This window comes from Giraffa tippelskirchi, chromosome 11, assembly GCF_054371585.1.
Source record: "Giraffa tippelskirchi isolate mGirTip1 chromosome 11, T2T-mGirTip1v1.2.pri, whole genome shotgun sequence".
Classification (NCBI taxonomy): domain Eukaryota; kingdom Metazoa; phylum Chordata; class Mammalia; order Artiodactyla; family Giraffidae; genus Giraffa; species Giraffa tippelskirchi.
Genome location: NC_137285.1, coordinates 147941352 through 147966071, shown reverse-complemented (window position 1 = coordinate 147966071; position 24720 = coordinate 147941352). Strand labels below are relative to the sequence as shown.

Here is a 24720-nt window from a genome sequence, read left to right as displayed (position 1 = left end):
AATACCCCGGATGCAATGGCTCATTTTTCCTTTGGGGTAAACCGCTGGACTCTGTCCAGGCTAACCCCTGTCCAGATGAGCTGGACAGCTCTGGCATCCACTTGGGTATGCCTACTGCCTACATGTTAGAGACTGGGTGGGAGTTATGCTCGGTTTCCAGTTGGAAGGAAACGAGAAAGAGAATAATGTGTTGTCTTAGGGGCTCCATCACTTCCTCTCACATTCCGTTGCAGGCAGTTAGTCACGTGGATGACCAAAACTGCAGGGCAGCCCAGTGACCAGCTAGCCCTCCTGCCATGGCAGAAGGGGAGAGGACTTTCTGCCCACAGTCTCAGCCACACTGACCCCAACCCCTCTTTTTTAAAGAGGAAGAAACAAAAGCCCACAGAAGTAAAATAATTCACTTCCATCAAGGAGCCATCTGGGAAAATTTTAAAGTTATTCGGTCACTCATTCAACCAGCACATATTTACTGAGCGTCTACTAAGTGCCAGACGTGGTTCTAGGCCCTGGAGATGGTATAGACCAAGTCCTTGCACTCAAAGATTTTTACATTGTAGTTGGAGGAGGAAGACAATAAGCAAGTGAAAAGAGGAAAGAGCACTTAAGATTATAAAGAAGGCTGGTGAGGAAACGGGAGGCAGAGACTAGGCAGGGTTGGCACCGATTATGTGGGCTAGGTCATTACTGTATGTTTGTCCCCCAGCACCCTGCCCCCCATATTCTGTTACAGTGGCCAATAGGCTACTGCTAGGAAGGATCACCAATCCTTAAATACTGGAGTGGGTAGCCATTCCCTTCTCCACTGGATCTTCCCAACCCAGGGATCGAACCCAAGTCTCCCGCATTGCAGGAGGATTCTTTACCAGCTGAGCCACCAGGGAAGCCCCAAAGGCTGGATCACCAATCCTTAAATGCTATTTCACCAACGCTAGTTCAAAGTGCAGGTAAAGTTCCCCCAACCCTTTGTCCCACTGGTGTTCTACCCTCTTGTTGTTGTTCAGTCACCAAGTCGTGTCTGACTCTTTGTGACCCCGTGGACTGTAGCATGTCAGGCTCCTCTGCTTTCCACTTCCCAGAGTTTGCTGAAATTCATGTCCATGGAGTTGATGATGCTACCAAGCCATCTCATCCTCTGGTGCCCCCTTCTCCTTTTTAGCTACCAAGATGCTTGTATTGACTATGACTGTTAATGGAAACTGGCAGCTTTCTTTCAGGATCAGAATTTTGAATTCCTCCCAAATGAACAGTGCTAGCAAACAACTAGTGATTATTAAGTGCCTGATGTGACAAGATTTTGATGTCTTAATTTAGTTCCCAGTGGGAGGATACATGTCACACAAGCTGCCTAGTACTGCAAAGGGGAAAGTGAGCTGTATATAGAGGGTGTAGGCTAGAGTCTGGGACTGGGGGAAGGGGAACAGCCCTGGCAGAAGGGAAAGGCCCTGCAAAATACTCTGAACAGTAAAGGAGACGAGGTAAAGCAAAAGGAGTTGTGTCTAAAGTTGAAGAGAATTGGTCCTTTATTGCAGAGAGAGCTCAAGCTCTCTGATTTTCTTTGAGAAGTAATGTTTATAAAGGATTGCCTGAAAGGTATATCATCCACTCAGCTTGAAGAATATAGTTTAGACATTAATTTTTAGGCTTAGTTAGGCTTTATAGGTTCAAACAGTATTTTTCTGCTCTGTGAAATTGTTTTTACTGCATTGTTCCCTTGGGTTTTCTCCCAGGAACACTGTCAAAGAGTTAAGTTAATTAATATTATATTATTATATATATATATAATATAATATATATTATATGTATGTTATCTATATAATAATATATATTATTATATAATCATATATTATACAAATAAATGTATATAATATATAACTTTAAGTATAAATAAATTTACATATATTATATATAATATAATAATTATAATATATTATATAATTATAATATATAATGCATATATATTATATACATTATATATTATAACATATATTATAACATGTATTATATATTATATAGTATATTATAATATATATTATATAGTATATAATATATTATAACATATATTATATATTAGATTAAGTATATAATAATATATAATAGATAATAATTATTATATTATATATAATATATTATAATTATATATTATATATAATTATTATATAATAATATAACAAAATAGTAATTATATAATTATTAAATATTATATAATTAAATTATATAATATATAATAATATAATAAATGTTATTAATTATATATTATATATGTAAATTTATTTATATAGAGAGTTATATATTATATAAATTTATTTATTATATAAATATATATTTATATAAATATCTATATTATATATTATAAGCCTCAAGGCTTACTTTTTTTTTTTTTTTGAGTTGTGAGTTAAGTTTTATTTGGGGCAAAATGAGGACTGCAGCCCAGAAGGCAGCATCTCAGATAGCTCTGAGAGACTGCTCTCAAGTGGCAGTGGGGGAAAGACAATATATAAGGATTTGGGGAAGTAGTAGTAGTAGTAGTAGTTTAGTTGGTAAGTCATGTCCAACTCTTGCGACCCCATGGACTGTAGCCCACCAGGCTCCTTTGTCCATGGGATTCTCCAGGCAAGAATACTGGAGTGGATTGCCATTGCCTTCTCCAAGTGCTTACATTATTGTATTTGTTGCAGAGGTTTTGTTAAGGACACTGCCTGAGGCATTAATCAGTGCCCCTTCAAGAACAATTCCCTCCTGGGCTTAGTGCCAGGGGAAGTTTTGCTTGTCCTGAAGACCGGATTTTGTGTGTGTGTGTGTGTGTGAACATTGAGGATCTTGTGACTGATTTCCTTTTTTTGTTTTGCCCACCAGGAAGCTCAATGCCAAAGTCGGGTTCATTTAGTAAGTGCGTAGAACCTTAAGTGACCTAATAATATAGTTATGCTATACACTATAGCTCCTAACTCTTTGCTCTCAGAATTGGTCTTTTCTAATGAGTCTTTTCTTTGATCTAGGTTATTATTCACACACACAGACACACACACACTTCCACGGTATGAGGGCATGAGTAAATGAAGAAGGACCTTAGTGCACAGTGAACCCTCAGTTGCTCACACCTCTCTGGGGGTGGCCGACATGGTGGAGCAGAAGGGCCCTCAGTCACCCCCTCTCTTGAGCTCACCAACATCACAGCCGTCTGCGTAACAACCACTGTTGAAAAAGACCAAAACCCACCAGAAAAGATCCTCTATAACTAAAGACATAAAGATGGAACCAAGACGATACTAGCAGGAGGAGCAGACTCGCGATATGATCAAAGGTCATATCCCCCCGTCCCCCGCCTCCCCGGGTATGTGACCCACAGACTGAGGAATGATTATATTACAGAGGTTTTCCCACAAGAGTGTTCTCAGCCCCACGTCAGCTGCCCCAGGCTGGGAGGGCAGCACTCGGAAGAAGAGCCCCCAGAGCATCTGGCTTTGAAGGCCAGTGGGCACTGGCTGCAGGAGTTCCACGAGGTTGGAGGGAAAAGAGACTTCATGCTTCAAGAGCACGCACAGACTCCCACGTGTACCAGCGTGAACATGTCCAACTTTCACTCAGTCTTGTCCAGCTCTTTTCAATCTCACGGACTGTAGCCTCCCAGGCTCCTCTGTCCATGGGATTTCCCAGGCGAGAGTACTGTAGTGGGATGCTCTTTCCTTTCCCAGGGATCTTCCTGAAACAGGGATCCAACCTACGTCTCTCGCATTAGCAGGCAGATTCTTTATCACTGTGCCCCCAGGGAACCTTGAAAATGCTGTGCAAAATAAAAGAAGGGCTCCCCAGGTGGCTCAGTGGTAGAGTCTGTTTGCAGTGTAGAACACCTGGGTTCAATCCCTGGGTCTGGAAGATTCCTGGAGAAGGAAACAGCCTTCTGCTCCAGTATTCTTGCTTGGAGAATTCCATGGACAGAGGAGCCTGGCAGACTACAGTCCATGGGTTGCAAAGAGTCGGACACAACTGAGTGACTAACATGTACCAGGACACAGGATAAAGGAAACAATTTGATAGGACCCTGGGCCAGACCTGCCTGTTGGCCTTGAAGGGGCTCCTCGGGAGGCAGGGGTGGCGGTGGCTCACTGTGTGGATGCACTGAAGAGCATCCATCCTTGCGAGCTCTTTTGGAGGCTGATATTTTGGCACCAAGACCCAGCCCCACTCGACAGCCTGCAGACTCCCCTGCTGGGATGCCTCAGGCCAAAATACAAACCGGGCCAGGACACAGCTCCACCCACGAGCAGCTGTCGTTTAGTTGCTAGCTTGTGTCTGACTCTTTGTGACCCCATGGTTTCTCTTCCAGCTTTCTCTGCCCATGGGATTTCCCAGGCGAGAGTACTGGAGTGGGTTGCTATTTCCCTCTCCAGGGGATTTTCCAGAAACAGGGATCGAACCTGTGTCTTCTGCTTCGGCAGGTGGATTCTTTGCCACTGAGCTACCTGAGAAGCCCCCCCGTGAGCAGACAAGCTGCCTAAAGACTCTCTCTGCCTACAGCCATCTCTAGACCACCAGAGGGCCAGGACTCAGCTGTGCCCACCAGTGAGCAGTCACCAGCTCCCCCCACCAGGAAGCCTGCAGAAACCTCCAGACCACCTCACCCACCAGGGAAAAGAAAAGTTTGCAGAAGCAAGAAGATTGCAGTCCTGCAGCTTACAGACTGAGCCCGCCGATGCAGGCAGATCGCCCCTTGGGCGGAAGGCGTGGAGTGCACTGTTAGGAAGCACAGGGTGCCGTCCACAGAGGCCCACTCCTCCAAGGTCAAGAAATGTAAGCAACCTACCCCGTACATAAAAATACAAAGAGCAGTTTAGACAAAATGAGATGACAGAGGAATATGTTTCAGATGAAGGAATAAGATTAAACTTCAGGAGAAGAACTGAATGATGCGGACATAGGCAACCGACCTGAGAAAGATTCAGAGTAACGATCGTCAGTCAGTCAGTGCAGTCACTCAGAAGTGTCTGACTCTCTGCGACCCCAGGGACTGCAGCACGCCAGGCCTCCCTGTCCATCACCACCTCCCGGAGCTTGCTCAAACTCGTGTCCATCAAGTTGGTGATGCCATCCAACCATCTCAACCTCTTTCGTCCCCTTCTCCTCCTGTCTTCAATCTTTCCCGGAATCAGGGTTTTTCCCAGTGAGTCAATTCTTCACATCAGGTGGCCAAAGTGTTGGAGCTATAGTAATGATTGTAAAGATGATCAGAGAACTCAGGAAGAGAATGGAAGCACAGAACGGAAAATTAGAAGTTTTAAACAAAGACTTGGAAAACATAAAGAATTAAACAGAATTAAAGAATACAATAACTGAAGTGAAAAAATACACTAGTGGGAACCAACAGTAGACTAAATGAGGCAGAAGAACGGATCAGTGAACTAGAAAATAGAGTAGTGGAAATCACTGCTGTGGAAGAGAAAAAAGAAAGAAAGAAATGAGGACCATTTAAGGGGCCTCGGAAACAACATCGAGAGCACTAACATTTGCATTGTAAGAGCCCCAGATAGAGAATAGACAGAGAAAGTGCTAGAAAACATTTGAAGAGTTAATAGCTGAAAAATTCCCTAACCCAGGGAAGGAAAGGCCACTCAAGTCCACGAAGCTCAGAGAGTCCCATACAAGATTAACCCACAGAAGGATACGCTGAAACACTGTGATCAAAATGACAGAAATTAAAGATAGAGGAAGTAAAAATGATAAGGGAAAAGCAACAAATAACTTAAAAGGGAGCTCCCGTAAGGCTATCAGCTGATTTTTCAGCAGAAAGTCTACAGTCCAGGAGAGAGCGGCACCTAAAGTGGTGAAAGGGAAAAACCTATAGCCAGGAATGCTCTACACAGCAAGACTCTCATTCAGATTTGATGGAGAAATCTAAAGCTTTACAGACAAGCAAAAGCTAAAAGAATTGGACACTGGCAAACCAGTTTTACGACAATGCTAAAGGAACTTCTCTAGGTGGAAAAGGAAAGGCCACAACTGGAAACAAGAAAATTACAAAATGGAAAAGCTCACTGGTAAAGGCAGGAATGGGCTTCCCTGGTGGCTCAGATGGTAAAGCGTCTGCCTGCAATGCGGGAGACGCAGGTTCGATCCCTGGGTCAGGAAGATCCCCTGGAGAAGGAAATGGCAACCCACTCCAGTACTCTTGCCTGGAAAATTCCATGGACAGAGGAGCCTGGTGGGCTACAGTCCATGGGGTCGCAAAGACTTGGACACAACCTAGCGACTTCACTTTCACTTTCAAAGGCAAGAATATAATAAAGGTAGAAAATCATCTGTGCACATAGCTAGTAGGGAAGTTATAAGACAGAAGTAGTAAAATCATTTGTATCCACGATAAGCAGTTGAGAGATACAGAAAACAATTAGGATGCAAAATATAATATCAAAAACAGTAATTGTGATGGGAAGAGAATACAAATGCAGAGTCTCTAAAATGCATTTGAAATTAAGAGATGAGCAATTTTAAACAAACACATCTTTCCATATTTGCTTCCAGTTTTAGCCTTGCACACATTTTTTCCCCCGACATATTTAAATTCAAAGTATCATAGACAGAAGAAGCCTGGTGTTTCTCCAGGTTACACTTAAACACCTCCATTGATGGTGAACTTACTATCTAAAAACTGATTCATTTCTGGAAGTTTATGATTGTGGGGCCATCTCAATTCACCCTCTGCCGTTTGATCCCAACCTAATGGCCCACGCAGTAAGTGCTCATTCTTCATCCATGGCTAGGAGCATTTGACATAGGCTGTTGTATCTCCCAGAGACATGTTTTGGGACCAGATCTCTCAAAAAATTCTGCAGATGATAAGGTTGAGAGTCCTCTTGTTGGTTGTCCAAGTCATTGTCTTCCAAATACAAACCTTATTCTGCTTATTTCCTTCTTAAAGTACATTGTACAGAACTAAGCTCGAAACTCTCAATATATCCCTGCCCCTCATTCTAAATACCACAACGCTACACATTCACCCTGAGATGGTATTAGCTTCTTGCAGGGTCAGACTGTTGTGCTGACTCACAGTGGACTTTCTGCTAGCCAAGTTCTCTAAATCATCCTTTCATATATGCCAGAGTAAGCTATGTTTTCTCCAATCTGTTTTTGAGCAATTCGTTTTTTTTTTTTTCAATTTGATATATATCTTTTTGATTCGGACACTAGTGGTAAAGAATCTGCCTGCCAACACAGGAGACACAAGAGATGCTGGTTCGATCTCTGGGTCCCCTGCAGTAGGAAATGGCACCTCATTCCACTTGCTTGGAAAATTCCATTTGTAGAGGAGCCTGGCAGGTTAGTCTCTGGGGGTACAAAGAGCTGGACGTGACTGAGCGACTAAGCACACACATACTTTGTTTTGATTTGTATAATTTTTATTGCAGTAAAACACACATAACACAAAGCCTGCCATTTTAACCATTTTTAATCATACAGTTCTGGGGCATTAAATACTTTCACATTTTTGTATAACCATCACCACTGCACATTTCATCTTCCCCAAATAAAACTGTATCCACGAAGCAACAAGTCTCCATTTCTTCCTCCCTCAGTCTCAGGCAAACACCATTCTACTTTCCTACTCTCTGAATTTTACTATTTTAGCTACTTCATTAGGCAGTTAGTGTTTTGGTTTTTTAAAAATATTTATTTATTTATTTGGCTGCCCTGGGCCGTAGTCACTCGGGATCTTTGTTCTTCGATGTAGCATGTGGGATCTAGTACCCCAAATAGGAAGTGAACCTGGGCCACATGCATTGTGAGCTCAGAGTCTTAGCCACTGGACCACCAGGGAAGTCCCTGGGCAATTAGTTTTTAAAAATATAAGTGTAATTCTTATACTCCCTGTATTAACTTTCATCTTGGTATGTTTAAACCATACCTTAGAATTTAGCAAAATTATTCTATGTTTTTGTTCCATGATTCTGGACCTTGGCCCCATTCTTGGCTTTTCCCCATTCACATATTTGATGGCCTGAGCTTGTACATCACTGCTTGATACAGAGATAAACGTTATTGGTGGGCAAAGCCAGGAGCCCTGGTCCTTGTTAGCAGAGGCCTTCTTCTGAGCACACACTGTTCTACTTTTCAGGTCACATCTGTCTGCACCATTATTCATTGTTATTAATCTTCACATTATCATCCAGAATAAATCTCATTTTACCCGGAGACTTTGGGCAAGTCTCATTAACATATAATGCTTATAGTTGCTTGCATCAGAATTTCTCTTAGGAAGGCTCTTAATTTTCACACTAGCATCCAGAATAAAATTTTGTACATCTACTGGGAACAAATTATGTGTCAGGCATTTATATTAAGAGTTTTTACATGCATTTGAATTTATTCTTCACTGAATCTCTGAATCAGAAATGTTACACAGAACAAGGCCAAGACTCTCATGTTTGACACACAATTTGCTAAATTTATGTGGAAACTGGAAAAAACTTAAGTTCTAATATTGGCAATAATGAACTTAATATTTCATATTCAATACAAATTGAGACTGTAATGAAATGTATTGGGAATGTCATAAATAGTGAAGTCTGTTTGGGCTTAAGCCTGCAGACTTCAGGTTCCATTGGAAAGATAAGAATAAAATTAAAGATTATATAAATTGCCAGAAGTAAATCCAAAAGGATGGTTTCAAAAAGGAGACATGCATTAGAGATTTTACGTGGTTTTTCATCTCTAAGAATCCTCTTGAAGACACGTAAGTTAATTTCCCAGCTCAGCCTTTTAAAAGCGTTTGAAGTCAGAAATGCATTATCTCCATAAATAGGAGATTGCCTGTAACCAATATAATGCTCCTCAGCCGGTTTCTGGCGCAGCCAGAATCGGACATCAGCTTTTTTCTCGAACAGTGGAGCCTCGATCTCCCTCTTGTCTAGAAAGCTGACGGGAGCGGCCTTCTGAAAGGCCTTGTTGAAGTCCCAAGGCACCACTCTGCGTTTCACTTTTTTCTTAGTTAACATGAGGTCATCCAGGCATTTCCAGAGTCCAGGCAGTCTGCAAGTTCACCATTGTCTCTCTTTATGAAGTGTTCCATCCAGTTAATCTACCACTGTTTGTTTAGCCAGTGCCCTATTGTTGGCTATTTGGGTCCTTTCCAATTGCTAATTATTATAAATGGGCTTTGAAAACTGGTAAGTGCTAGACAGATGCAAGACTCCATCATCATTCTTTTGTTATCTCAGTCCCAGGATGCACGTTTTCTGTCTTCCTGACCTTCTTCTTCCTAATGGTGTTTTTATAAAAGCAGCAGAGATCTGAAACACATGCCTTATTAAATCATGCAGGGCCACGCTATTAATTTCTTTTTCTCTTCAAGGGTGACAGCTCAGTCCAAAAATTCTAGGTCTGCATCTGTAATCCTTCACAGAGGAGCTAATCAAATGCCACGTTTTCCCTTCCTATCTTTGCTTTGGTTCACTTTCAAGTAAATTCGTATCAGTTCTCCTAACCCAGCTATAATTTTTTTGCAAGTAAGAAGCCAAGAAAAATATAGATAAAGGAAGTTTAATGTTCTAAATTAAATGTCCAGAAACTAAAATATAAAAATATACATATTAAACCTGAGGTTTACTTTCAAAGATGTCTTATTATATATAGCACATATTTATTGTGCAAGTTGGAAAACCCACAAAAGTAGATAAAAAGGGGGAAAAAAAGCTCAGAACTCCATTTTCTCCGAGTCCCTAATAGTAATATCTTGTTGTATTCCCTTTTAGTTTTCTCTTTCTTTGCACAACACTTTTCTTTATACAGATATTTTGAAAAATTTTAAAAGTTTGATTCAATTTAAAATATTTTTAGGTTTTAGGGAAGGTGGAAAGAACACTGGCTAGAGTCTGGATTTCTCAGGTGGAATCATTTCTTAGGGTCAGTCGAAGAGCTGACTTATTTGAAAAGACCCTGATGCTGGGAAAGATTGAAGGTAGGAGAAGGCAATGACAGAGGATGAGATGGTTGGACGGCATCACCGACTCGATGGACATCAGTTTGAGTAAATTCTGGGAGTTGGTGATGGACAGGGAGGCCTGGCATGCTGCAGTCCATGGGGTCGCAGAGAGTCGGACATGACTGAGCGACTGAACTGAACTGAACTGAATCTGTCTTAATCTCATTTCACCCGGTGACTCTGGGCAAGTCTCATTAACATATGATGGTTAATGTATGGTAGTTGCTTGCATAGAATTTCTCTTAGGAAGGTTCTTAAAAATTTATGTTCTTGCATACCACATCAGGGGCTTCCCAGGTGGTGGTAGTGGTAAAGAACCCACCTGCCAATGCAGAAGTAATAAGAGATGCTGGTTTGATCCCTGCGTCAGGAAGATCCCCTGGAGGAGGGCATGGCAACCCACTTCAGTAATCTTATCTGGAGAATCCCATGGACAGAGGAGCCTGAGGGGCTACAGTTCAAGGGGTCTCAAGAGTGGAACACAACTTAGTGACTAAACAATAACAACAATCCAGGCCAGGAGCTCTTACCAGAGGGCTCCTTGTATGGGAAGGGGAACTTCAGGGGCCAAAGAGTCCTGGAAACCTGTTTGAACAGGTCAGGTGCCACAGGCACGGTGCAGAAGTCTACCTTTGTTCTGTGATGGCCCACAGCCTGCGGCTTACTGTTTATTTTTAATCTTTTTACTTTATATTGGAGTACAGTCGATTAACAATGATACAGCTGTGATTCAAATCATGTTGGCTACTTCTAAAACCTGTGCTTTAGAGGTACTATTAGTAATATTATTTCTAATAGTAATACTATCAATTAAAAATGCTAATTAATACTAATAGCACTAATACTATTATCACTAGTAGTACTACCTGAAGCATAGGATAATGGAATTGAAAACCTGTGTTAGCTGGGTGACCCTAACCAAGGGAATTACTTAACTTTCAGGAGCTTCTAATTTTTCATTTGTCAACTGGGGATAATAATAAATAGCATCTAGTTTCTAGGGCTGCTGAGAGGCTTAAATGGACAAATGTTTGCAGAGCACCAGCCACACCACCTGATACGAAGAGCGACTCCTTGGAAAAGACTCTGATGCTGGGCAAGATTGAGGACAGGAGGAGAAGGGGGCCACAGAGGGTGAGATGGTTGGATGGCATCACCGACTCAATGAACATGAGTGTGAGCAAACTCCGGGAGATACTAAAGGACAGGAAAGCCTGGCGTGCTGCAGTCCATGGAGTTGCAAAGAGTTGGACACAACTTAGTGACCAAACAAGGAACAACAACAAACCATACTGTAATATCTATAGATTTTTTTTTTATTGTGGCAACTATATGTATAGCACAAAATTTACCATTTTAACCATTTTTAAATGTACAGTTCAGTGGCATTAAGTAGCTTCACATTGCTGTACATTTACTGAACAGGTTTTAAGTGTGCTTTTGCTTTCTCAACTGTGTCGGGTGCTCAGCACAAAACCTGGCACACTGCAAGGCTGAACGCCTTTCAGCTCTTTCCCTTCCCTCACTCATGGCCCTCTACGACCTCAGCCTTCCAAAAGCCTAACAGACGCTGAAGGTTTCAGTTAGCGTTCTTGGTGCAGTGTGAGAAGCAGGGACACCTTAAGTGACCTTGGGCACGTGACTTACCCCTTCTCTGCCTCAGTTTGTTCATCTGCAAAATGGGTATTGGAGCAGCATCTATTAAATAGGGTTGTCAGAGAGGATACAGCGGGCATGAAGCTCCCAGGATAGCTCCTGCCCTGTTAAGTGCTCAGCAGGTGCTGGAGACAACTCCTTGCTGTTGTCCCGGGAGGAGCGCGCTCGCACTGGCGCAGGCGGACAGGGGCGGCCCCAGCTCCAGATGGCGGCTTGCCCTCGCTTCCTGCCCCCCATCCTGGCAGTGGGCACAGGAGAAAGAATAATGGCGTGAGGAGGAGGAGGGAGGCCTCCAGGAGCCCATGGAGCTTTTTGTTCCCTAAAAAGCTTCAGCGAGGCTGCCACAGTGGCCTTGGGAGTTTTGTGTCTCTTCTGCTTCTATTTTGAGTGCAGAGTTGGCGTGGGAATGTTTTCCTTATTTCAAGCCTTAAGTAGTTGTTGGGTAACAGCTGTTTTTTAAAGATAATCTTTGAGGCTCTGAGATGCTGCCGAGAAAACAAATTCCTTGAATTCAAAAAAGTCTTCCCTAGTTTATTGGCCTGATCTTCTCCACGTCTTCGCTCATCCTGTTGGCTTCTAGAATTCTCCTTTCTGCCCAACTCCTGCCCTTCTTCTGTCAAAACCATTCTCCTTGGCTTGCTGCCACCTTTCTCATGACATTCTCTCTGGTTCCTTCAGCCGGAGTGCGTCTCATTCTATGGGTTTGGTGCTGCCCTCTGACTTGAGTGTTGGTTGGTTTTAAGACATCTCTTCCCGCCCTGATCACAGGTTCTGGAAGACTCTAAAGCCTTGTCTGATTCACGGTCACTTCCTCACTGTCAGTAAGTAGAAAATGACAGTGAATGTTTGTCTTTGCCTGCTTAACATCCAAACACCCTGCTTGTTTAGGGGTGGGCTTTCTAGCTAGGTGGCTGGAAGGGTCCCACCTTTTGGCATAGAAGACAGATGTGGGATGAGGAAATCCACCTTCCTGGTTCTCTGACTGAGTGAACACAGGAAAGACTTTGGTTAGTGTTAACATTGCTCATTCCCATCCAAGGCTGACCCTCCAGCTTTCTTTTATGCTTTGAAAACTACCAGAGCCTCTCCAGAAAATTCTTTTTCTATTTCAATTGATTCATTCTGGTTTCTGTTATTTGTAACCAAGAATTCTTACTAGGATAGTACTATGAATTTAATGGGCACTTCAGAGATGTTTGGGCTTCCCTTGTAGCTCAGTCGGTAAAGAATCTGCCTATAGTGCAGGAGACCCAGGTTCAACCCCTGGGTCGGGAAGATCCCCTGGAGAAGGAAATGGCAACACACTCCAGTATCCTTGCCTGGAAAATCTCACAGACACAGGAGCCTGGTGGGCTGCAGTCCATGGGGTCACAAAGAGTCAGGCATGACTGAGCCACTAACACTTAACACTTAACTTCAGAGATGTTTATAAACGCCAGTTTGCTGTGATGCCATGTAAATGATGATCTGTTGTTCGCGCCTCCAGAGCATTCTGGTACCCCTTCTGGAAATAACAGCTTGATTTCTCTTTTCCAACTATCCGTCTCCAGTCTCAGTCCGTGTGGTCAAAGTGGAGGTGATGGCAGTCATGGCTGCAGAGTGGGCTTGTCCGGCCAAGGCACTGCATTCCCCTGGCTGCAGTGATTGGTTCAGGGATGAGCGTGTAACCTCGTTATGACCAATGGGATTCATTTTGCTGGGATTTTGCTGGAAATGCTGAGAAAGAGATGTGTCTTTTTGCTGGGGCTGCTAACCTGGTAGTATCTGAGGCTGAAGTTCCCAGGGGCTACTCTGAGGGTGAGTCAACCTGAGAGCTTTCGAGGGTGAAGCCAGCACAGAAGAAAGCAAAGCCGAGAGATGAAGAGAAAGAAATTCCTGATGACATTCCTGGAGGACCTGGACTGAATTGTGCCTGAGTTGTAACAATAATATGTATGAATTTTTATATGCCAGGGACTGGTGTAAGCAGTTCACAAGTTGTATTAGTCTCCTAAGGCTGCCATAGCAAACTATCATAATCTAGAAAGTTTGAAACAACAGAAATGTATTGTCTCATAGTTCTGGAGGCTAGAGGTTCAGAGTCAAGGCGCTGAAAGAGCTGTGCCCCCTGTTATGGTCTGAGTTGTGTCTCTCCCTTCCCAACAATCTCAAATTGATGCATCGAAGCCTTAACCCTCAATGTGACTATGTGGAGATGAGGCTTATAAAGGAATAATTAAAGTTAGGTGCAGTCATAGGCTCGGGCTCTGATTTGATAGGATTAGTGTCCTTATAACGGAGAAGGCAATGGCAACCCATTCCAGTACTCTTGCCCGGAGAATCCCATGGATGGAGGAGCCTGGTAGGCTGCAGTCCATGGGGTCTCTAAGAGTCGAACAAGACTGAGCGACTTCACTTTCACTTTTCTCTTTCATGCATTGGAGAAGGAAATGGCAACCCACTCCAGTGTTCTTGCCTGGAGAATCCCAGGGACGGGGGAGCCTGGTGGGCTGCCGTCTATGGGGTCGCACAGAGTCGGACACGACTGAAGTGACTTAGCAGCAGCAGCAGCGTCCTTATAAGAAGAGACACCAGAGAGCTCTCTTTCTTTCTACCACGTGAAAACACAGCAAGATGGAATTATCTGTAAGCCAGGAAAAGAGCTTTCACTAGTAACAGATCCTGCTGAATCTTTTGTATTTTTATTAAAAAAATCTACTTTATGTTGGAGTAGAGTTGATTAGCAATGTTGTGTTAGTGTCTGGTGAACAGCAGAGTGATTCAGGTACACATAGTGGATCGATTCTGTCTCAAATTCTTTTCCCATTTAGGTTGTTATCAAGCATCCTTGAAAAACTTGATCTGGAACTTCCTGCCTCCAGAACTGGGAGAAAATTCATGTTTAACATGTTGCTGCCCAATTTCTGGTATTTTGTTACGGCAGCCCAAGCAAACTAGTACCATCTCTCTGAAACCTGTAAGGGAGCATCCTTCCTTGACTTCTGGGAGCCCAAGTGTTCCTTGCGTTGCAGCCACCATACTTCAGTCTCTACCTCCATCATCACGTGGCATTCTGCCCTTGTATTTGTGTGTTTGCCTCTCTTCTCCTCTTCTTAGAAGGACAACAGTTATGTGGGATTAAAGGCTCACTCTACTCCAGTATGACCATATCTTGTGCTGTGGGTGCTGTGCTAAGTCGCTTCAGTTGTGTCTGACTCTTTGTGACCATATGGACTGTAGCCCCCCAGGCTCCTCTGTCCATGGGATTCTCCAGGCAAGAATTCTGGAGTGGGTGGCCGTTGCCTTCTCCAGGGACCTTCCCGACCCACGGATGGAACCGAGTCTCTGATGCTTCCTGTATTGGCAGGTAGGTTCTTTATTGCTAGTGCCATGGTAAAGGAAGCCCATGACCCCGTCTTACTTAACTAATAACATTTGCAAACATGTAATTTCAGGAAAGGTCACATTCTAAGGTATTGAGGGTTAAGATATCAATATACGTTTTTAGAGACACCATTCAAACCATAACACATGTATTGACTTACTCAATTCCTATAGAGTATTGATGAAGTGGTTGTGATTATCATCACCACACCCTCACGCTGATGAGGGAAGTAAGCCCCAGAGGAGCTCAGGAATGTGCTCAAAGCCCAACAGTGAGGAAGGATTTGGATCTGAACTCAGATGATGTGACAAAGCCAGCAACTTTAGCCGCTGCCCAAACCTGCCTGGATTTACTTCCAGGTCAGGATCCAATCAATGCTCCAGTTTGCTTAGCTAGTCTGAGTTGGGTTTCTGGCACTCTTAACTGTCCCCTCCTTCTGCCGTTGGCCCCGTTCTTTCCTACGACTGACAGCTTAGCCTCAGGACCTCATTCAGACCCACTCCCGCGGTCTACCCAGGCTCCAGAATTTCCCTCTCCTCTTTCTTCCCCCTCCTCCTTCCCATCAATACTCTTTTGTGCATCAGCTGCTAGCTCTCAGTTGGGGTAGGAGGAAGCCAAGGGAATAAATCAATATAGAGTGGGGTGTGATTTATGGGTTGTAATTTTCCTACAGGCTTTTAGCTTTCAGAAGTAGATTGTTAACCTGTTGACTATCTGTCTGTCAGAACTACAGATATTAAAGTCAGGAGACAGAGTTTCTTCAGGCCAAATGGAGGGGAACTTTAGGGGCAGGCCCTCTCTTCATTCCTGTAACAACTCCAAACAGATGACATGTGTGGGAGCTGAACATCTAATTCTCCTTTTGGGGTATATTTATTACTCTGTTCTGGAGAGTGGGGATGTTAATGTAGATTCAGAGTCTGGTACTCACGGGGATTCCCGCTTTAGTTGATTCAAGATCTTGTCCTTTTGAAGGACAATCTCTTCTCCCTGGAATTCCCTTTGCCTCATGTCAACCATTTAATCCTTACCAATAATTCAAACATGATCCAAATGCCTTATACACAGAGGGTTCTTAGCTAATGCCTTTCAGAAAAAATTTCTCCCCAACTAGCATCTATCATTACAGTTGATCAGAATCTTATTTTTTTTTTAAACCCAGAGTTAGATGCTTTTCCATTTTTCCCCTGAAAACTCAGCTCCTGGTGGCAAGGGGGTGATTCTGAATCTCACCCCTTCTTAACTTCTTAATCTTTTTAACTAAAGGTGGTCTGACACATTGGTTAAGGCTCTCAGCTTTAGAGTGAGAATCATTTGGATCAAATTTTTCACTGTGATATTTATTCATCCCAGTGCCTTAGGAAGATGAACTAACCTGGCATTTTCAGTCACAATGTGGCCATTATACCATGTTGCAGAGCAGCTGTAAGGAGTAAATGATGTGCTGATTGTAAAGCTCTTAATTCAAGTTTTAACATATTATGAAGTTCAACAAATAGTATTATTTTTTATCTTTTCTCTCATCTCTGGACAGAAGGGAGTGCCTTGCATGTGGTTTGTGGTGGTGGTTTAGTCGCTAAGTTGTGTCTGACCCTTGCCACCCATCGACCATAGCCTGCCAGGCTCCTCTGTCCATGGGATTCTCCAGGCAAGATTACTGGGGCAGGTTGCCATTTCCTTCTCCAGGGGATCTTTCCAACCCAGGAATCAAACCCGGGTCTCCTGCACTGCAGGCAGATTCTTTACCGACTGAGCTACAAAGGAAGCCCGGCATGGAGTTTAGTGCTCAGCTAATGTGTGACTTTTATTAGTGTGAATACAAAATTTCCAGGCCAATCAGAAGATTGAATTTCTAGGTAACTGTGTCCTGAAGAAGTTAAATCACGTTCAAGTTCCATGAATGGGCCTTTATTTCCCAGCAGCCCTGTGAGTTGAGATAAGGCATAGTTTTCTTAGTGGACTTAATACTTACAGGAGGACTGCTAATGGCCAGTTTGGTTTATCTAAAACCCCTTTGCTCTCCAGAATTGCTAATTACAACTTGAAATTTAGAAAGTTCTTTACTTGCTTCTCTGTTCACAGGATAGCAGCTCCTTTTCCTGTTTGTTTAGATTCACTAAATTAGAGCTGAGTGGGAAGTCCTAGCAGAGGCACTTGGAAAGCTAACTTTATAGGATTATGAATATATTATAAGAAGTCAAGAAGAATGTGAATCCTGGATAGACTTCTCAAACAGGGATGGGGCATTTTCCATCTTGGCTTGGGTAAGTCTTCAACTTGAAAGTATGGATTGTAGGCCACCAGGCTCCTCTGTTCATGGGATTTTCCAGGCAAGAATACTGGAGTGGGTTGCCATTCCCTTCTCCAGGGGATCTTCCTGATCCAGGGATCAAACCCGGGTCTCCCGCATTGCAGGCAGATTCTTTCCTGTCTGAACCACCAGGGAAGCCCTTAGCGTACTGAAATGAGACTGGCTTCAGTAGGTACTAGCTGCCAGTTTTGTGATTTGGGAGACTTTAATAAACCTTCTGGAAATCAGTTTCTTTTTTCTTTCACTTAAAAACAATTATTTACTTACCTTGGCTGTCCTGGGTCTTCACTGCAGCATGCAGGCCTCCTCTGGTTGTGGCGAGCGGGGGCTGCTTTCTCCTTGTGGTGTGTGAGCTTCTCACTGTGGGGCTTCTCTTGTTGCAGAGCACGGGCCTTCGAGTGCAAGGGCTGCCGTAGTTGTGACACGCTGGCTTAGCTGCTCTGTGGCATATGGGCTCTTCCTGAACCAGGGATCGAACCCATGTCCCCTGCATTGGCAGGTGGAGTCGTAACCACTAGACCACCAGGGAAGTCCTTCATTCACTTATTCATTTAAGCTCTTATTGTGTACGAGATACCATTCGAGGCTCCAGAGGGATGATAATAAAGGAAACAGATAAGAATTCCCCTCTTCATCAAGCTCAGAGTTTAATACAACTGAGACATAGCAAGCTATGGTGAGCACAGGGGGTGGGAAATGTGTGTGAGGGGGTGAAGTTTAGAGGGTCAATGAGAAGTCAGCATCTGAGTAAAGACTTGGAGGAAGCGAGGGAGGGAAGGTGGCCAAAGTGCGGGAGAAGATAATTCCAGCCAGAGGGAATTCAGCCAGGGCAAGGATCCAGAGGTAGAAGAAGCAAGACTGTCATATTAGAGAAACAGCAAGGCTGGAGTAGGGTGAGGAGGGGAGACTCAGCAGTGGGTGCTGGGGTCAGAGAGGTGATGGGTCAGCCTCGAAGAGCCCTGCAGCGCATGGTAAGAAGCTTGGATTAAGACCCATTGAGGGGTTTTAAGCAGATGGAGACAATATCTGACCTACACCTTAAAAAATCATATTTATTTATTTATTTACCTGCATTGGGTCTTAGGTGCAGCATGTGAGATCTTTTTGGTGGCAGCATGTGGGATCTATTCCCTAACCAGGGATCAAACCTGGGTTCCCCGCACTGAGAGTGCAGGGTCTTCGCCACTGGCCCACCAGGGAAGCCTCCCGATTTGTGCTTTAACATGGGTCCTGTGTGGGGATAGCTTGTAGGACACACACAAGAATAGGAAGAGAGTGAGGAGGCTATAGAAATGTCATGGGGCAGGGAAGATGACAGTAGCTTGGTTTAGACCAGGATCACAGCAGTGGAAATAGGGAGAAATGACAGAGTTCGGTCTGTATCTTGAAGTTGTAGACACAGGAAGAGGCTGTTTCTTAGACAATTTGCCAACAGATTGGATGTGACAAAAGGTAGGAATTAAGGATGAGTCCAGGGTGTCTGGCCTGAGCAGCTGATAGGATGAATTCACCCTTAAATGGTACAGGAAATGCTGTAGGATGAGCAGGTTTTAGAGAGGGAAAATCTTTGGATTTGTGATACACTGAGTTTGAGATATTTACTAGACATTCAAGTAGAGATATAAAGCGAGCTGTTGGGTATAAGAATCTAGATAAAGGGGAGGGTCCTGGTTAGATATTTGAATTTGGAAGGTATAGGCATCTAATGCAACCTCAAGAGGTAGTGCAGGCGTGGTTTCACAGTGTGAGATTCAGAGCTTAACTTTGCTGACGAGGAAGGAGGGACCATGATCTTGAAGCATCAGTGAAGTGATAAAGAGGGTATTTACCCCGACTCCAGTTCCAGAGCCGCAGGTGTGGGCGAGAAGAGAGCAGGCATCTGAGATGCCTTCAGGCTCCTCGAGGGAGAACCAGGTTACAGTTAGAATACGGAGCTGAGAGGCAAGAGCTTGCGGATCCAGGGGAGTTTACTGATGACAGATTTTGAGTTCCAGAGTCATTGGGAAATGATTTCAGAAGGACAAGGGTGGAGGATGAGTTAAAAAAATATGGTAGAGCCATATAGGCCTTAGAATTAGTGGATGGGGATGAGCTGGGAGTCCTGGGTCTCATGGGGTATCTGACATGAACAAGGATAAAGACCATAGGAAAATGATCTTAATGATGCTAAGGCAGGGGTTGAGAGGGAAGTCGAGTGTTGAAAGGAAAGAAGAATTGATAAAATTGGATCTCTCAGACTTGACATACAGTATATTCTTGGGACCTAGCTGTTTGGAGTGGGAATGGATTCGAGTAATAGCTTATGCTGAACTCAGAATTGTGGCTTTTTTCAGGTGAATAAGATTGTTTCTAACTTAAGTTTTTAAGGTTTTTTGTGTGTGTGTGTGTGTTGGGCTCTTTCTTTTTTAAAAGGCTGGAGTATAATTGCTTTACAATGTTGTCTTAGTTTCTGCTGTACAACAACATGAATTGGGTATACATACACCTATATCCCTTTAGACAGCATATTAAAAAGAAGAGACATTACTCTCCCAACAAAGGTCCGTCTAGTCAAGGCTATGATTTTTCCAGTAGTCATGTGTGGATGTGAGAGTTGGACTATAAAGAAAGCTGAGCACCAAAGAATTGATGCTTTTGAACTGTGCTGTTGGAGAAGATTCTTGAGAGTCCCTTGGACTGCAAGGAGATCCAACCAGTCTATCCTAAGGGAAATCAGTCCTGAATATTCATTGGAAGGACTGATGGTGAAGCTGAAACCCCAATACTTTGGGCACCTGATGCAAAGAACTGACTCATTGTAAAAGACCCTGATGCTGGGAAAGATTGAAGGTGGGAGGAGAAGGGGACGACAGAGGATGAGATGGTTGGATGGCATCACTGACTCAATGGATGTGAGTTTGAGTAAACCCCGGGAATTGGTGATGGACAGGGAGGCCTGGTGTGCTGTGGTCCATGGGGTCACAAAGCGTCGGACCCTACTGAGTGACTGAACTGAGTTGAACTGAATATCCCTCTAGAGCCTGTCTCCCACCCCCTCCCACCTCTCTCCAACCGCCCCCCCCAGGTCATCACGAGCAGCAAGCCGAGTTCCCTGTGCTATACAGCAGGCTCCCACTAGCTGTCTATTATACACATGGTAGTGTAAATATGGGCTTTTGTCAAAGCTACCCTTTCAATCTGTCCCACCTTCCGCTTCCTCTCTGTCCACATATCCATTCTTTGTGTCTACGTCTGCCTCTTTATTCCTGCCCTGCGAATAGGTTCATATGTACCATTTTTCTAGATTTCACATATATGCATTAAGTTTCTGTATAGATTCTCAGCAGCTGTTCTGAAAAGAGACTGTGGCCAGGAGTTCTCCAGTTTCCCAGAGGCCCTTGATTCCAGTCAAGATTCCAGGTGCAATCACAGCTATCCTTGAGGTAAATCCTGGCATGTGACACAGTTGCCTTGTCTCCTTGTCCTGTCTCTTGTGGCAACCTCTCCATTACTTACTTATGCAGAAACAACACACGATTTTCTTCTATGGAGACATGCAGTCATTGGGAGGAGAGGAGACAAGTTGCTGCCAAGTGCTGAGTGTCAGATAGTTCTAGTTTTCCAAACCACATCTCCATGGTGAGGATCTCTTGTGTTTAATCCCCAAGGAAGACAGTCGAGTCCAAGAGAACCTTCACAGAATGGGCTTTGGTGCAAGATCTGGATTGAAAATCCTGCCCACTACCTCCTGGCTGCATAAGCTTAGGCAAATAATTTAAAATTTGAGCCTTAAGTTTTTCTTTTTTCTCCTGATTGAAGGTGGGCAATTTTAAGCTGTTGAATAACAAATAGGCCTGTGAGTTATGACACTCAATCTGCATAATTATCAGCAGCATATTTAAAAACAGAGATGTTACTTTGCCAACAAAGGCTACGGTTTTTCCAGTGGTCATGTATGGATGTGAGAGTTGGACTGTGAAGAAAGCTGAGCGCCAAAAAATTGATGCATTTGAACTGTTGTGTTGGAGAAGACTCTTGAGAGTCCCTTGGACTGCAAGAAGATCCAACCAGTCCATCCTAAAGGAGATCAGTCCTGGGTGTTCATTGGAAGGGCTGATGTTGAAGCTGAAACTCCAATACTTTGGCCACCTCATGCGAAGAGTTGACTCATTGGAAAAGACCCTGATGCTGGGAAGGATTGAAGGCAGGAGGAGAAGGGGATGACAGAGGATGGTTGGATGGCATCACCGACTCAATGGACATGAGTCTGGGTAAACTCTGGGAGTTGGTGATGGACAGGGAGGCCTGGCATGCTGCAGTTCATGGGATCGCAAAGAGTCGGATGCGACTGAACGACTGAACTGAACTGAACAGCAGCATCGAATAATGTTGATGCCTTCAAACTCTCTTCCCTTGGCTTTTCCTACTGAACATTTTCTTGGTTTTCTTCTTACCTTAGACTATTCCTCTTCTATTTTCTTTTCTGACTTATCCTCCACTACTTAATCATTATGTTGAGATTCCCTAGGGCTTGGTCTAAAGCCACTTAAGAAAGCTTACTCCCTAGCCTCATCCTATATGATTTCACTCATGCCTTCTATATGCCAATGACCATTAAGAACATATCCATAGCCTAGACCTCTCTTTGAAGTCTAGAAACATACATCTGCACAATGTGTCTACCTGGATATCCCAAAGACATTTTAGCCTCATCGTAGCCACAGAGAAGTTCATATATCATTTTCCCCCCAGATTGGGACTTCTCCAGTGATCCTGATGTCAGCAAGCGGCTCTTCCAGAAACCTTTAAGACATTCTGGATTCTTCCTTTTTCCTTACCCTCCATATCCTTTAATCCAGCAGTTCAATTTATTAAATAAATCTCAGACTCTTTCATTTTGTGCTATTTTCTCTATTGCCATCCCAAGCCATCATCATCTCTAGCTTTGACCACTGTCAGCATTGCAGAAAGAATTCCCCAGTGTCCATTCTATCTTTTCCTTCTCATCTGTTTTCCACATAAATAGCAGGAGTCCTCTCGGGACTTCCCTGGTGGTCCAGTGGTTAATACTTCGTCTTTCAATGCAGGAGGTGGGGGCTTGATCTCTGGTTGGGGAGCTAAGATTTCATATGCCTCGCGGCCAAAAAACCAAAGCATAAAACAGAAGCAATGTTGTAACAAATTCAATCAAGACTTTAAAAATGGTCCACATCCAAAAAAAAAAAACCCTTAAAAAAAAATAGCAAGAACCATCTTGTCAAATCCTCATGTGAATATGTTATCCCACTGTTTCTGACAAGCCAGCCTTCATAAAATGAAAATTCTTGGTGGCTTCTTATTGATTCCCACCACAGCCCACTAGGCGCGACTCCTGCCCAGGTAGCCCTCTCCCCCCGGCTTTATCTTCCATGACTCTTTCTCTCTACCTTGGTTCCTCAGCCACACTCATCTTTCATTTCCTGGACTGCACCACACTCTCCCATTTCAGGCACTTGCCTCAGGCTGCTGCTTCTTTTATAGAGTGCTTTCTCACTTCCGTTTGTTAGCTCCTGTTCACTTTTCACATCTCAGTTCAAATTCTGCTTTGTTTCCGGATCCTTTCTAGATGAGACATCCCTAGACCTGGGCTTCGCACATGGCTCAGTGGTAAAAGAATCCACCTGCCAATGCAGGAGGCACAGGAGATGTGGGCAGGGAAGATCCAATGGAGGAGGAAATGGCAACCCGCACCAGTCTTGCCTGGAGAATTCCATGGACAGAGGAGCCTGGTGGGCTACAGTCCATGGGGTTGCAAAGAGTTGGACACGACTGACCATGCATGAGACCAATAAATCTCAGATTCCTTCACTTTGTGCTATTTCCAGTTTTACAATGTTTTGTCACTGTGTGATTTTATAGCACTTAGAATAATTCATAACTAACATTTTTGGTGATTATTTCATTACTGCCTATTACCCCACTAGGCTGTGTCCTTCAAGGGCACAAACACCACAACATATGTTTTTCTGTGTGTGTGGAACACTGTACCTCTGGGCTTGGACCAGTGATTGTCTCAAAATAAACACTCAGTAATACTTATGAATACATGAATGAGTAATAACTTCTATTTACTGGATACTTACTATGTGATAGGCATTCGATGAAGCACTTTATAAACCTTTACCCCTCTTGGCAATCCTACAATGTGAGTATTATAATTATATCCTGTTTTGCAAATAAGGAAATAAAGTTAAAATGGTGAATGGACTTATCCAAGTCCCCTCTAGCTGGATAGAAGACAGATCCATTTGTCTGCAAACTCTATTACCTAGCACCCATGTGATATTGCCCATCATGTCCTGCTGCAATTAAAAATGCTTTGTCCTTTGTTCAGGAGCTGGCACGGCCTCCTTACCTTAGACCTGAACCCTCCCACTCCTTGTCTGTGATGGTCCTTCTCGTCTTCCTCCTCCAGCACCAGGAATGGTTTCAGCGCCAAGTGTAGAGGATCGCTGTGAACTTCCCATGAACTCAAGGATATAAAACCTCTAGGACTGCACCGCACACCACGCCGTGGTTGTCAAGTGCAAAGTCCGTTCCAAGCTCTGAATTCTCTTTTCAAGTAAATAAGCCACTTTGATTAGGATTTGCTCTTCAGCACTTCAGGCTGCTTGTGACTGTTAACCCCTCCACGACGCATCCTCTGTCACTCTCCACTCCCCTTTTCACATGTTAGCAGCCCCCTATTCTTCAGAGGCTGGGTCATGGGGTAAAACTTCTTCAGGAAGGTCCCTGGCCAGAGAAAGAAAGGCAGTATTTGGGTCAAACAGTCTTGGGCAGAAAGAAAATAATTTGAGGTTAAAGAGTCATTTGCTGACCTGAACGTTCCTGAGAGCAGCGCTGTAGACCTTCCCTTTGAAGATGACAGGGTGTTATGTTGCTTTGTAAGACACAGACTTTTCCAAACCCAGGGGTGCTCCGATGCCAGAGCTGGGGTTGGAAACCTTCCTGCCCCAGGCTTGGTGCTCTTGGATTTGCCAGCGGGGTGCTCTCACCGTCTGCGCGTTCGGCATCTTTGCTTCCTTAGTTTGTGAGTAGCTCGGGGTCGCGCAGTTTTTGGTTTGTTTCCCGGAGGCGTGACGGAAGGGAATAACTACCGCACGATCACCTCTTCCGGCTGCGTGGTTGCATCCGGCACAGGGTGCCCTGTCGAGGGCGTGAGTGGTGCTAAAATCTGGCTTGTGCTTTGCTTGCTGAGCTGTGTGTCTATCACTGTGTTTATCCAGGGGAAGAGGCACCTATTTCTAACTGCTCAAGAGGGCCAGGTGGGCTAATGCAGGCTCCTTTCCACATTCAAACTTGCCTGTGTGTGTGTGTAGACTGTCCATAACGTAACTTTTGAGAAAACCCTGTGGCCTTATTCTACCACCACTGATAAGACACCTTCAGAATTTT

The 24720-nt window shown here is 43.9% G+C and overlaps 1 long non-coding RNA gene across 1 annotated transcript; it reads right to left on the bottom strand.

Moving 5' to 3' along the window:
• Nucleotides 1–21728: 21728 nt before the first annotated feature.
• On the bottom strand, nucleotides 21729–24376 carry LOC145525556 (uncharacterized). The gene is made up of 2 exons (XR_014068289.1): nucleotides 24144–24376; nucleotides 21729–24057 (listed from the first exon to the last, which is right to left on the bottom strand). It is a non-coding gene; the product is annotated as an uncharacterized LOC145525556 (long non-coding RNA).
• Between the last annotated feature and the right edge of the window lie 344 nt (nucleotides 24377–24720).